Genomic DNA, 14586 nt, shown 5'->3' on the forward strand with positions numbered 1-14586 from the left:
TACCACTTCACCCTGACTCTGCTCCTCCCTCCATGAAAGGAGAAAGAAAAAGAAGCAGCAGGTATTTTACAGCATCTCCATGCTTCTATTCTGTGTAGAAAAATCATCTTCTCTGCTTAAGACATGCACCCAAATTTTGGAAGCCTGATTTTTGGGAAAAGATGTGTATGGTATATGAGTAAATATGCATATATTCTGAATGTTAGTTTGGGAACTGAGGACAAACTATTTTGCGATTTTTCTTTTCAGATTTCTTAGGATACTCTGTGAATAGGAACACATGCAGGTAGTCTAACAAGGTCTTTTCCATCTTGTTAAAATTAGGACACTCTTTGTCACTATAGCTGAGCAACGTCTTATAATGATATTTACAGTGTAACACTTAGCGTATGTCCATACTTTGTTCCCAGTTCTACTGGGAGCATCCACTCTTACATATACCCCTACTGCTCCTGCTGTATACATACCTGCCCATACTTACATGAAAGCACTTCAGGAGCAATCCCTACAGCCACTTTGAATCAAGCTAGGGAGTGGCTGTAGAAGGGTGCCTTTGAAGTGGCTTCACTGTCTCATTCCCAGGTAAGTAATGCTAAAAGCTGACACCAGGAATGCAATGAACTCGCTCACATGAGTAGTTTATTGAGTTCAGTAGCTTTGTGCAAGCAAGTGTTCACCTACAAAGGAGATGTGTACCTTATGGATGTTTTAGTACCTTCTCATTCCAGTAACTAGGGTTTTTCAGGGTCCTTCCTTCAGTGTACTCCCTGTATGTTACACATGAAAAGAAAAAAGTGTTGTTATTCCCTTATAGAATATGACATGTTAGGAATAAGGTAGATTGACACAGCACAATGTGGTCTGGTACCTGAGTGAATAGTTGGCATTTCACCTATTCTGAAGCTTCCAGATGCCAGGCCCTGCTATATCCAGCTCTGTTTGAAAGAGCTCAAACAAAGAGGAGTCTGACCATCCTTTCCACTCCCCCTATCTAGGAATTGACTGAGGGCTAAAGTGTCCACAGGCGTAATTTAAAACAACCCATTGTCTGCACTAAATGATGCCAACTGGAATGAAAAATAAAGGTCCAACTGGGAGCATTTCACTAGCTGAAAAGAGAGGTTCCACCTCTGTGCTCATCCTTCCAATACTGGGTGTGCTGGGTCTGTACAACCCTTTGACAGTTTTGGATTCAGGAGGATGCAGTGATGCCATCCCCCTTCAAGGTCTCCTTCCAGTAGTAAGGCAGAGTGGGGCAGGTCATTGCTGTGAGAGGATGTCACTACTAGGAGGAATTGTAACCCTTCTGTCACTCTGCAGCCAAAGGTTTTTGGTTTCTGCTTGCCATATAAAACTGCAGCAGCTGCAAAGCTAGGAAAGGACTAACTTGGGTCTTGGCAGTGACATGTCACCGTATAGCAGTGTGCTGTTCCAGTTCTGCTCTGCCTTGCTCCATATTCCCCTTTCCAAAATCCTAGATCTGTTGACGCCCATAGAGAATCCTCCACGGCTCTCTTAAGATTGTTCCCATATTGACATGTAGACAATGGAGCTGGAAATGTGGTATTTGCACAAAGCCAGTTGTCCTTTATTTTAAGTGAAACAGAAAATGGTAAATGGTTAGATTCAAGTCACAATTACAATGAGCACCTTGACAGAGGCCTACTGACAATTGCATGCCTGGGCATGGAGGCTGGTTTAAACTGAGCTGGTTAAGCACCTTATGTCTCCAGCCAGTCAACAGAAACAACTAGGTTCCCACTGATGCCAATCCACTTTTGGAAGCAGAACCTCTACATATACACAATGGTCACACATAGTGTTCCTCCAAAGGGTGATTCACAGTCCCCAAACTGAGCTTTGGCAGCAGGCCACTAGCTGGTAGTGTCATGGAACACCAAGTACAGCATTTTTTTTAGCTAGTCCAGCATAGAAGGCTATCAGTGGCCTATCCACTGTCTAGTTCTTAGTAGTTATTGTGACAAGGGAATTTTGAGGAGGGGTTTGAAAGAGGAAAGAACTAGGAAATCTCCTCCTTTCCTACTCTGGACCTGATACACAGACCTTTGCTTTGTCTCTACCTCAAAGAACGTGCTAAATATGATAGTGAATATTTCCCTGGTTGATAGACAGGCTACTGGATTTAACATCCTCAAGGTTCAGAAGTGTTTAAATTTGATGTTTTAGCTTAGATTTAACTCTAGATGAAAGATACCATAACATTCTGGGCTATACCTCTAGGAAATGCCTTACAGGTTCTTGACTGCCACTCCGGTACAATTCTTCTCTCATCACCTGCAAGCTGCTTTAGCTCCTGCAGCAGCGTATCAGGTCCACAGTAGGAAATCTCATGGTAAGGCATTTTTACCACATTCATCTTTTAAAGCCTATAGGATTACACCAGGAATTGCTTTGGCCCTTTGTGTTTAGCATACCATAATACAGCCTTACCACTTCTAGTACTAGCTGGTTAAGGTTCTACAGTAAATTACTCCATTTTTCTTGCAGTGTTATTTCATCTTTCTTGAAGACAGTACGCTTGAACTTCTTCATCCCTTTCAAAATCCAAAATGAAAAGCAGCTTTTTAGCTTGTTTAGTTGTGCATGCTCTGCACCACACCCAAAATAATATAAACTAACATCAAGATAGAAGACACAGGAAAACAAAAAATATTATTGGAGCCGCTGCATTGCCAAGGTCCTCCCCTATTCATGTCACATATGGACATAACCTGAGGCAAAACATGAAATGTACAGGTTCAGGGTAGAAAAATGTAAAAGTGCATTCAAGTCATTCAGGCCAGCAATTTAACACAGCTTTATAAGGTATAGCTGGGGAGTAAGCTAAGTGTTGCTTTAGAGCGAGTGTTGACAACATTTTGGAATGGCTGGCTACTTCCCTGGAGCTAGCTCTGAAGGTAGGCAGCTGCTTTTTGACCTAACTGGAACTGCTGCTGCAAATTCCCCTGCTGCTGTGTAGCTGCCACCACTTACCTCCCCGCCATGATCCTCCCTACCATAGTGCTCATTTCCTGCAGAACTGCAACTGTCGTCTCCTGCCACCAAATCACTACATATGTCCGGTCTTCATGGGCATGATCATGTGGCAGGCTGGATCTGAACTATGGACTGTTGACCACTTCTTTAAGGAATCCCTGAGTTTCCTGCAAAATAGTCATCAGGGTTGGCACTCCACTAGACTGTAATCTACATTAGCGTTATGGTGTCAAGGTGCATATTTCTAGAGACCAATCACAGATAGTTAATGCTTGCCACTTCTCATAGCAAAGATGTCTGTGTGTGTACACACAAAAACATATGCCAGCTGATGAGAACATTTGCATATCAGAAAAAGGTTTAAAATTGAATTAAGACTGTTGGAAAACATTCACAGAAATTGCCTGCACATGAATGGGAGAATATATGCTTAGTGGAGGTTGTAAAATTATATATTTGCATTGATTCATTAAAACAAAGAAAAACTGATGGGACAGTTACTTTAGGTCCTATGTATAAACAACTTAGAGTTTGGCTGCAAATGAAAGTTATTTGAGATTAAGATTTGGTATGAATTTAAAGTGTAATAGCTGTTCCAGTTAATTTCCTCACATAAACAAGCTCCTAGGTATTTTATTTACCTTTTTTCTGCAGTTACTCAGGAAGATTACGGACCGTGTTCCCTATCAAAAAGCTTTATTAAGTATTTGGCCCAAATGACTTGATTGTATCATTTTAATGAAAACAACTGAATTAACCAGCACAAGAATTATTAATTGTAACAGAATAGAACACTACTGAAACCAAATAGACAACAGTGGGTCTTATCATAGCTTTTAAGCCCTGGCATGCTGTTCTCTTCCCAGACAGTATACATAATTATTCAGACAGAATATTTCAAAGCCATCTTGCAAATCTGGCCACTCCATAATCAACAGATACACTGGGAGCTTATAAAATCCTATCAGTGCTTTTAGCAGGAGAGACAGACCAAGGCTTTCTTTAGGGAAATGGGGAAGAGTAACCCTATTGAACTCAAATGATATTCTACAAACACTAAAAATGGAATGACTCATTGCAAAAAGTGGAGATTGTATTGCTACTAGGTGTAGCTCTTCACAAATATAATGTGATTAAACTTAATAAATTAAAATTAAGGTATTTTACATATACTGGGCAAAAGACCCTAAATGGGTTGAATGTAAAGCCACATCTGTACTTGCCAAACACATTTCTGAGAATTAAGTCATTTAGATATGGAGAAGGGATTTTGCTGGTCTGCAGAATGCAGAGGACGCTTAGTTTAGTTTAGTTTTTTGTTTACTTCAACTCTTTCATTTCTTTCAAGAAATCACTACAAGCAATGCCTAAACATAGGCATTACACCTATGTAGTACTTACATTCAGAAATTCCTTTCCATGAACTTAAATATTAGATCAACTCAAAATCTTTAACGAAATAAAACACTGAAAGAGAAAATAAAGATGAACAGAGGAAAAATATACTGCAATGGAGATCTGTAGATCTGTGCATTAGAAGAGAGGAATGAGCTGTTTGGAGCTTTTAAAACTGGTGGGCAAAACACAACAGCAGTATTGTCAGCTCTAAACGGTCAAAAAGCATGAGTCAAGCTCCCAAACCATGAGAAGTAGTTTAAAAAATCATATTTAAAAATTAAAGAAGTCGTTTCTTCCCTTGACTTTCTGGCTTTTTTTTTTAAGAGTTAGGGTACTCACACAGTGTGTTAAGCATTTCTCTGCAATTGTGAGATTTAGAAATATATTTTCCCCTCCAAATGAAAGTTTGCCTTTATTCACATGACTCTGAATGAAGGTGTTCTACAGAAAACTTCACGTGAGTGACATTTGTAAATAAATTTGTGAGACAGGCTGCAGCATTGCAGCTGTAGGGAGCACTACTGCATAGGTGTCTTGTCTAGAAGTTTTAATAAGTCTTTTCCCTCCCTCTAATTGCTGGTGGCCAGCTCTTCAGATGATGTAAACTGGTGTAATATGACTGAAGTCCAGGTAAATATGCTGGTTCACACAACGTGGGGATTTAGCCAGGTAATTCTTTGGCTATGTTCCAGTGTTAAAAGGCTGTTATTGTGGCCACGCTATCACTCGGCGTAGGATGATTCTATATTTGCTAAAAAAAAAAAAAAGAAATTGATGTACTGATATTTGCTTGACAAATATTATTCATGGTAACTATCTCTAAAGCACTTGTTGTATACACAGTTATTAAAAGCGCTGACATTTTCTCTCACTTGATGACATAATAAAATACTATAATTAGTACAAAATGCATTTGGAATTCTCAAGTAGAGATATTCATTGTTATTGTGACTGGCATTTTTAGTGGGGAAAGATGAATCTACTTAGGTGAGATTTGCATATGCTGTTAAATTGATGCTGATAGATTTTGAGTAGCCAAAAGGAATGGGATTTGTAGATATTTTACCCGCTAGGGTCACTTACATTTGTTTTGAGGTTTCTCATTAATGTATGTAATCCATTGAGTAAATTGTTATTTATTTCACCACAGATATGTGTATTTCCTATTATGAATAATGGATGCTTGGTCTTTTGTTCCAGTGGCATACCATTGAAAGGGAACAGTGATTTGTCTGTGCATGCTTTGCTACATTCAAGATCACAGTGATATGAAGTGAGGTCAGTGTTCTAAGCAGAAGGAAGGAACTAGCACAGGGCTTATTCATCTAAAGTGTTTTGCCCTTTTCATCTTTTTTAGCTAGATCAGGGCAGCACATTCTGATCAAATGAAGAACGGGAAAAAATGAAATATTTACTGTGTTTTGAGAAATGATAAAAATTGCCCCAAAGAATTGGTGAAGGTATGATACATAAGTCACATGAACTCTTCCCAGTGCTTAATGATTTTTGACTGTCATTTAGTATCAGGTACTTGCCATACAGCATCAAATTACTGTGCAACTCTTCTTATAAGTATATAGACATAAATATGCATGCAGACTTTATCATTATGAGTGGGGGATGGCTGCTTAATAAGAAGGCACAAGGTCTCCCAGATCACATGGGGTGTCCTTACATGTGCTTTGTGGGTGAGGGGGGTGGCTCTTGGGAGCCCCTCTCTGATTAAAGCACCTGCAGGGTCTCGTATTCAGCATCCTGGGATTCAAAGTCGTGGAGGGGGTGCTTTAATTAAAGCTCATTGAACTAGCTTTACTTGAAGAACCCCTGCTCCCATTTTGAAGCATGGGGACACTAAATACATGAGATACCAAGGCTGCTGGTGTGTGTTAATTAGCATGCTCCAGAGGACTTGATTAACTGAATCTGCTCTGATGTGTTGTAATTACAGTTCATCAGACCAGGAATCACACACATCTACAGGCACCCATGGTGATTTAGGCCAGTCTCAGCTGATATAAAATAAATTAGCTCATGACTTCGAATAGAACTAGGTTGCATTATATCATGATGATAATGATAGGGCTTGAAAATAATTACAGACTAATAGGATCCTAATAGGGCTTAAGTGTCTTGATTTCAAACACTGTGGGAGCGTCTACACGAGATACTATGTCGCTGTAGCAATGAGCTATGGTGAGGTAGCACATCACTACAGTGATATAGTGTTGGCAGGTATGAACTGTAACACTGCACAATAGGTTTGGAAATGACCTGTGCAACACCAGGACTGTGCAGTACCAGTGGTTACTGCACAGTCATTTAGTACTTGCTTTAGCAAGTACTAAATGACTGCATGATAACAACTGCATAGTCGGGCACACTATAGATACGCCCTGTCAAGACTTTGTTAGTTCTGACCATGCTTAGGTAAACATCCGGATACCTAGGAATTTTACTGGCATATGCTAAGAAACCTCTAGAGTTAGGCAGCAGCTCCACAAAAGTTTTAAGGGGATAAAATTTGCACTTAAATGCCTAGCTTAACAGCATAGCAGTCAGAAATGGAACTCAGTTGCCTGTTGGCATATCTACAGTGAAGCATGAACTAGCTACCTTGGCCCTTGGGCCACTCCACTTGCCCATTCCTGAATGTATACTCCAAACTTGGGGATATACTGCTGAACACACTCCATGGCCTTCCACACCATCTTAATGGGTGTGTCTCTAGGCTTGGAGTATGTGTGCAGAAGCAGGTAGGTGGAGCATGCTTTTGTCATGGTACATACACCAAGTCATTTTCTGGATGTAGCTCAAAGGTCTAGTCTCATGGACTTAATATGACCTGAAATAGCCTCTCTGGGCCCTTCTACATGCTCAAATTAAAGCTGGATAGAAACCAGCTATGAAGTTGTTACACATTTTCAAACACTAAATTTCTAGCTGGTTGGCTCTTTTGATAGCTGGATAGTCTTTTTTATGTGATAATTAATTACATTGCACATGTGGCCAGTCTAAATTTATTTTGTGAGTAACCAGTTAATTTCATAATATATGTAAAGTATATCAGGGTCTCTAACATAGGTGACTGGTAGGGGGTGCTCGTGTCCTCTCCCGAGAGGGCTGGTGCTTCCCCTGATAGCTGACACTGATGCTGTCAGCAGGGCTGGTGCCCACCCTGACAGGGCCACTGCTGCCACTGGTTTCTGCAGGTGCCTCCCCAGATTCAGGAGGCACCAGTCGCCCATGGTCTGTAATAGGCCTGTGCAAAGTGACTAGTATTCAATTCGGATTCAGCCAATTCGGGGCAAGTGATTCAATCTGGTGATTCTAATCACTGTCTTGAAATTATTTGGCCTAATCTGATTCGGAGATTCAGCCAACGCCAAATCAACTGCATCCTCTGCCTGCTCTCCCAGCCCTGACAATGGCTGCCCCACCAGGCCTCAGCTCTCGGCTCTTTAAAAAAAAAAAAAAAAAAGACTGGCCCTCACCAGCTGCTGCCAGGTGGGGGGTTATCCCTGCTGCCCCCCACTATCCCATGCTGTGTAGGGGACTCTGGCATGAGCCCCCATCTCCTGCCTGCTCTACTAGCCCCAGCTCCTCGCTCTTTAAAAAAAAAAATCCCCACATTCACTAGCTCCTGGCAGGCAGGGGGATGATCCCCACTGGACCCCACTCCACCACGCTGTATGGAGGGCTCTTCCATGAGCCCCTGACCCCTGCCTGCTCTCCCAGCCCCACATGGCTACCCCACCTGGCCCCAGCTCTTGGCTTTTAAAAAAAAAAGTTCCAACTCACTGGCTTCTGCCAGGTGGGGGGCGATCCCTGCTGCCCCCCCAGCCCCACACTGTGTGGGGGGGGTTCTGTGAAGAGCCCCCTGAAACCTAGAGTCGAATGCAGCAGCCGGTTAGCCCAGGGCTTTTTTTTTTCTTTTAAAGAGCAGGGAGGTGGGGCCAGGCAGGGCAGCAATGGGCAGGGGGGCTGGGAGAGCGGGCAGGGGTCATGGGGCTGATGGAAGAGCCCCCTATATGGCATGGGGCAGTGGGGAGCTCCCCTCTGCCCGGCAGCAGCTGGTGAGTAGGGGCTTTTTTTTTAAACAGCCGGGAGCTGGGGCTGGGCAGGGCACTCTTGGTGGGGCTGGTAGATCAGGTGGGGGTTGAGGGGGCCTCAGGGGGGTCTGGCGGAGCAGGCAGGGGATGGGACCTGGCAGGCATCCCCCCATGGTCCCCTCCTGCCTCCTACAGCGCCCCCCCCTCCAACTTACCAACATGGAGTCTGGGTTCAGCTCCCTGCGGCAGCGATCAGGGACTGCCCAAATCTCTGAAGCTCTCAAAATCTTTTCCAAATTGATTCAGAGAGCTTTTTAATCGATTTGGACCTTTTAATTGGCCTCCTGATTTGATTTGGATTAGGAGATTCAGCCGCTAAATCGGGCCAAATCTCCTCTGAATAAATCAGCACCCAAAGTTTTGCACAACCCTATTATTATCTAATACATAATAATGCCACAAGTTTATAGTTTAGTACAAACATATAGGGACATACTGGTTTTTCCCCAAAAAACTAGAGTCTAAAAAGCAAGTACCGCATTGAGGAGAATAGAGATACAGCCTTTAAGCAAAGAGGTCAGGACAATGATGAAGCATATGTTCTGTTCATGTTCTTACTGTTTATATACATGGAAGCTGCGGTGGTATTAAGGAAATGGAATAAGGGGTTGAGTAAATAGGAGCAAAGAAGAACCAGTGAGGAAGCATGGCATTTTGGCTCCATGTGCCTCTCCTATCATCCAGCGCAGGTGGCTTGTCATGGTGAACAGTCATGCAAGACTCTTAAGGGAGGTTACAGTAATTTACTCTTGGGTAGCTCCCAGAGCCAACGGTATTTTATATCTATACAATATTGCAATATACATACAGATTGCTTGCTTAACACTCTTATTGGTGCTCACAGAAACTGTTTCAAGGCAGTGTTCCCTGAGAGCTTCTTGCAATCTAAAGAGATCATTTACTTGTAAAAATCCAATGAACATTTGATGGGACATGGCAATTTCTTGCATCTGTCAGTCTGTTATTCAGTTGTCAATGCACAGCATGTTGCAGAAACATTTTCAATAGCACAAGTAAAGCCTTGTTAATCTCTGTAAAACCCAGAAATAGTTCCTCAATCATTACAATTTAATGGGCAATTCTTCTCCTAGGATAGCAATGCCTACACATTTAAGGTGGCAAGGTAGCTGTAGATTCAACAGAATATTAACTGAGATATAGAGGCTCTCATTGCACAATCTAACGAATCATACAGATATGCACGTACAAGCAGTTTTTTAAATTTTAGTTTAAAAATGAGAATGCACTGCAGAATCAACATAACTTTGTCACAATGTTTAGTGGGAAACACTCAGAGCGAAATATTACCCTCTCAGCCAGATGTGTCAGAAAGAAATATTCATTTATTTCTGCCTGGCTGTGGAATAAAACTTAAACCAGAGAGAACTATGATATGCCTTTTAGTTTAGTTTTTAAAATAAAAGATATGTTTTAATATTTGTTGCTTCTGAAGCACAAAGAGCTTAAGATGAATTTTGGTAGGATTTATATTCCGGAAGAAAAGAAAGAATTTTCATTTTTACTGTGAAATACAGATAAAGAAAATTAGATAAAATGTGAGCAAATACACAGTTAAAAATATGTGGAGAAACACCTCTTTAAAGTACACCTCTATTATGCTCAGTATATGCTTTAGAATACAATTATGAACCAAATCCTGGAGCGAGGCCACAATGTACTGGGGATCTTTCTGGTAATGAGTTGGTAAGGCATGGAAGATAAGGAATTTTCTCCTCGGGATACAGAAAAGCAGCCAGACTGTTTGGTTACAGTTGGATGCTGCTCCAGTTGGAACACAGTAGTCCTTATACCCAACATACCCCTTTCCACTGGAGAAAATGGCTGTTGGCTCTACTTAGTAATGCACTGTCTACTACATCTAAAACTTTCATGTCCATGGGGCAGGCAGGCTTTGGCCCAAAATTACTACTATAAAATTGTGCCAATACGTAAGCTGTGTTCAGTCATGGATGTTGACCTCAGTGGAATTTGACTCCATTGCATTTTGCATCAGGTGAATAAAGAGTTTCAGAGGAGCCTCTGAACAGGGCCTGGGAAAATTCAAAAAGGACTTGGTTCTCCTAACTATTGCCTGATGGGTCTGAGCTTCTTAAAAGGGTTTGACTTGGCCCATACTAGGGATCGACCTAAAACACAGCAGAAGTTTGCAGCATTTAATCTTGCTCTTCTCACCCCTCGCTGCGCTGAGTGGCTGAGAGGCAATGAATGCTGTGGTTTTTCCCTCTTGGCCACTCAGTGGCAGGGGTGGGAGTGGGGGATGTCTACGCCATATCTACTCCTCCAATCCTATATTACCAGACTGCCTAGTGGAAGAAGGACTCCTGATTTGGAATGATCTAGATGCTGAAATATTTGAGAGAAAACTTTTGCTGTAATTCTATGGATGAGTTATTCACTTATGTTCTGAAGTGAGTCACTAAAGGCAACATTTGCTAAATAGAAAAACAGACATCTAAAGTAGGGATAGCAACTAACACCTGTGATTCCCACGTTTCATTCCAGAAAACAGAATCACCTTAAATGCCCTTTTCAAAGTTTTGAAACTGTTCCCAATTTAATTGTGCATATCCCCGGTGTAGCAGTTCCCAGAGGACTTGGGATCCTCTGCCTTCCCCTAGCAGTCAGCTCTTACTTACCTGCACACGTGGTGTCTCAATGACATGGTTTTCCTTGCCCTCCATGCCTTTGATGTTTATCAAGTATAAAGGAGAAGGCTCTGAGTTCAGTCAGAGAGCCACCTTAAATGCATCATAGGGCTGTCTCACCCCAGTCAGGCTCACATGTACATTGTGCAAGCTTCCTGCCTGCCAGATCACTCTTACTGGGCTCCCCCCCTCTGCCAGGATGCTAAGGCCTCTCTCTTGGTTCCTGTCCTACAGGCATGCCCCCCAAGCACACTGCCCTGGCTCCCAGGCACAATCCCCAGACTGATCAAACCAATTTTAATTTCTTTTCAGTGAAAAAACTGAAACTGCATACTTCCCTCCCCCAGTCAACTCCTGTTATAATTCTTAGTTTATTTAGAACTTCCATAAATACATTGTGTTTTAATTAATTGGTCTAATACATTTATTCCTGTCTTCTTCAAGTGTACGTAAAAACATATTCAAGTTGGCTTCTTTTTTTAAATGACATGTAACCCAAACTTAAAAGTCAATTAATATCTTTGTCAGTTATAAAAGAGCTGATTATATGTGTAAAGGTCACCAAAATATATCTGAATAACCACATTATGTGTGTGTACACACACGCACACGTACACACTCATGCACAATATGGTTATTCATATCTATCTATCTATCTATATATTAGTAGACTGAGGAATCAGGTAATAACTTCTAAGATGAAAATTGCCTGAAACTCATATTTTCAGTTCCAACTTTCCCAAACCTTCATGTGTTGGGTCGAAAATGTGAAGGTTGGAGGGTCAATTTCTTCCCAGGGTGACTTTTTCTTAATAGGCTGAATAAAAACATTTTAGTTCTCCTTGAGCATGAATACTTTCCCCACTATAATGAAATTTGCAGAAAGATTTCAGTAACCGTAATAGTAAAATAGCTGGTGAGAAGAAGCTGAAATCTAGTAGGGCAATAGCTTATTTGGGGAGCTCTGATGAAAGCTAATTTTGATTTGACTGAGTTGTGAGCTACTGAAAATTGTATTTCATACAAGTTTGGAGTTTGCTTACTTAGTTCATAAAGTGCATGGCTGTGCAAAGCTGCTCTGCAGATAAATGTATGATTAATTTAACAGTGCGCAGTGCCCAGAGAATGTAGTGCAGGTAGACAAAATGGGGAAAGGCCATGCAAGAATGTCCTTCTTGCATTTGCTGCATTGTTCATAGAAGTATCTCCTGGCTCTGGACTACATAATGTGTGTGGGGTAGGATGCCTCAGGGATGTCTTGCCAAAAGCTTTCACATTAAAGAATATGATCAGTGCTGCATTACATGATAAAATATTATTTCTTAGATTATGGCCCTCATTTGAAGCTCACTGAATTAAAGTTTCCCATTGACTTTGGTGGGCTCTGGCTCAAATCCAAAGTGAACAAAAAGTTTCAGTGAAATCCTGGCCTCATTGAAATCAGTGGCAAAACTGCCAAAGTCATGTTTGGTACTTTGGGATTTTATCATCTACTTTTTGATGGCCTCAAATGAATGAAAGTTGTGGGTAGCACTTTCCATTTCATCATGGTATATTTTCAATATACCTCTTGGGAGAAAAACCCTTCATGTAAGTGGACTCTCCAACACTCAACTTTCAGCTAAAAAACTGCTATTGCAAAGAAGAATTACATTGGAATAGGGCCTAATCCTGCTCCTGTTCAAGTCAAGGGCATGGATAGTTGCCATTTGATACACATAACCTTGTGTCATCTTTCTGCTTGTGCAAGCTGTGTATGAAATGGGTTATGCAAAGGGACAGATTCTCAATTATAGCTAGGCTATTTTACATGACTGGCAGTCTGAATGAGTTTTAAAGTGCATGTAAATTCAGCTTGTGCCCTCTTTGGGCCTTTTTGCATTTCCAGAACAGAATAGAGTTGACTGTGTGTAATGGCGCTCAAGCCACAGGTGTGAAGAAGTAGAGAATCAAGCTCATCCGAGTCCCTGGTGCAATCAGAATGCTTCTATATTAACACATGCAATAACTGGAGAATAAACTGCAAAATGTAGAGCTGGGACTTCTTTATTCATGATGGAAAAAACTAGTTGTAGTCACATACCAAAGAAAATGGCACATTTTAATATTGGAGAGCACCTTTTATAAGGCACATTTTCTGTTATATTTCACTGTATGTCTTATGCATCTCTTTCAATAAGATTAATTAGCCAATGTTTGGGAAACATTTTGAATCTGTGAAGCACCATATAGATGCTAAATATTATTGTTGTTATCTGTTATAAGTGAGATGAAGACTGTCTTCAAATGTTGACTAAAGCCTTGCATTTTTTATGGTCAAAACTTTGTCAAAAAGATTTTATTTTCCCAGAAGCAATGTGCTACCAAAGATGTTGAGCCTTAAATCAACAGCTGCTATACCTCAAGCAAGTTATGAATTTTCTTTGACTTACAGCAGTTGCTTTTTATTTCTCCTCATGTGGGAGGGAGGAAGGGCATACATATCAGGAGAGAGGGGGAAAGAGCATACATTCATGCAGACAAACAATACACAGGCCTAAAAAATGCGAAGGCCAAAGGCTCTGTTATACAAAATACCCCCTTGTAGGGTTTAAAATCCATATTAAGACTCTGCATTTCTATACTGTGGATGAGTCTGCAATTCCCACTGAAGTCAGAGTGAACTGACTTGCTCAGTACCTTTAAAAAAAATCAGGCCACTCATATGTTAGGCATCTCCTATGGAAAATCTGGCCCCAAAGGCTCAATCCTGTAAGAAACAGGGGCCTCAGGGAAGTCCATTAACTTTAGTCAGCAGCATAACAGACACTTTTTGTACTCTGGGCAGCAGCAGCTGGGCTGCTGGTGGCCATCAATCTTCCCCCCCTTCTAAGTTGGTGCTCAAGGCTGGTGGCACACTCACCCATTCCTAGTTTTGCTACTGAATTTAGTAGCTTCCTTGCATGCAGGCGAGATGGCTCATAGAGTTCTCATGGAAGGACTGGAGCCCTAGTAAGCAGTGCACATAATATACATTTATTACACCTTTCAAAATGTTCGACAGTTTATCATAGCATGTTATACCTGATTTGTCCTTGGATTGCCCTTGTGAAATTAATGATTCTAGGGCAATGGCTGGGCAAACTCCATTGATGCAACTGGTACACTCACACTGTGTTAGGAAAGGTAGACCAAGCCCATTCAGTGAGGCAAACAGTTGGTAACAGAATTTTAACATATTTTCCCTGACCAGTCTGCATAGGGATATTTTGTAAAGAATCATGATAGACAAATCATACTGCAGACTTTGCTCCCAAGAGAATCCAACATAATTGATAAAGGTTCTGGCACGGTTCAAAAAACAAGAAATTCAGTAGAGAAATAAAGAAACCTCAATAGTGAAAATGTGTTAGGATACTACTAATAGGAAATAAAAC

The sequence above is a fragment of the Gavialis gangeticus genome, unplaced genomic scaffold (assembly GCF_001723915.1).
Source record: "Gavialis gangeticus isolate Ggan-Ray unplaced genomic scaffold, GavGan_comp1, whole genome shotgun sequence".
NCBI lineage: Eukaryota > Metazoa > Chordata > Crocodylia > Gavialidae > Gavialis > Gavialis gangeticus.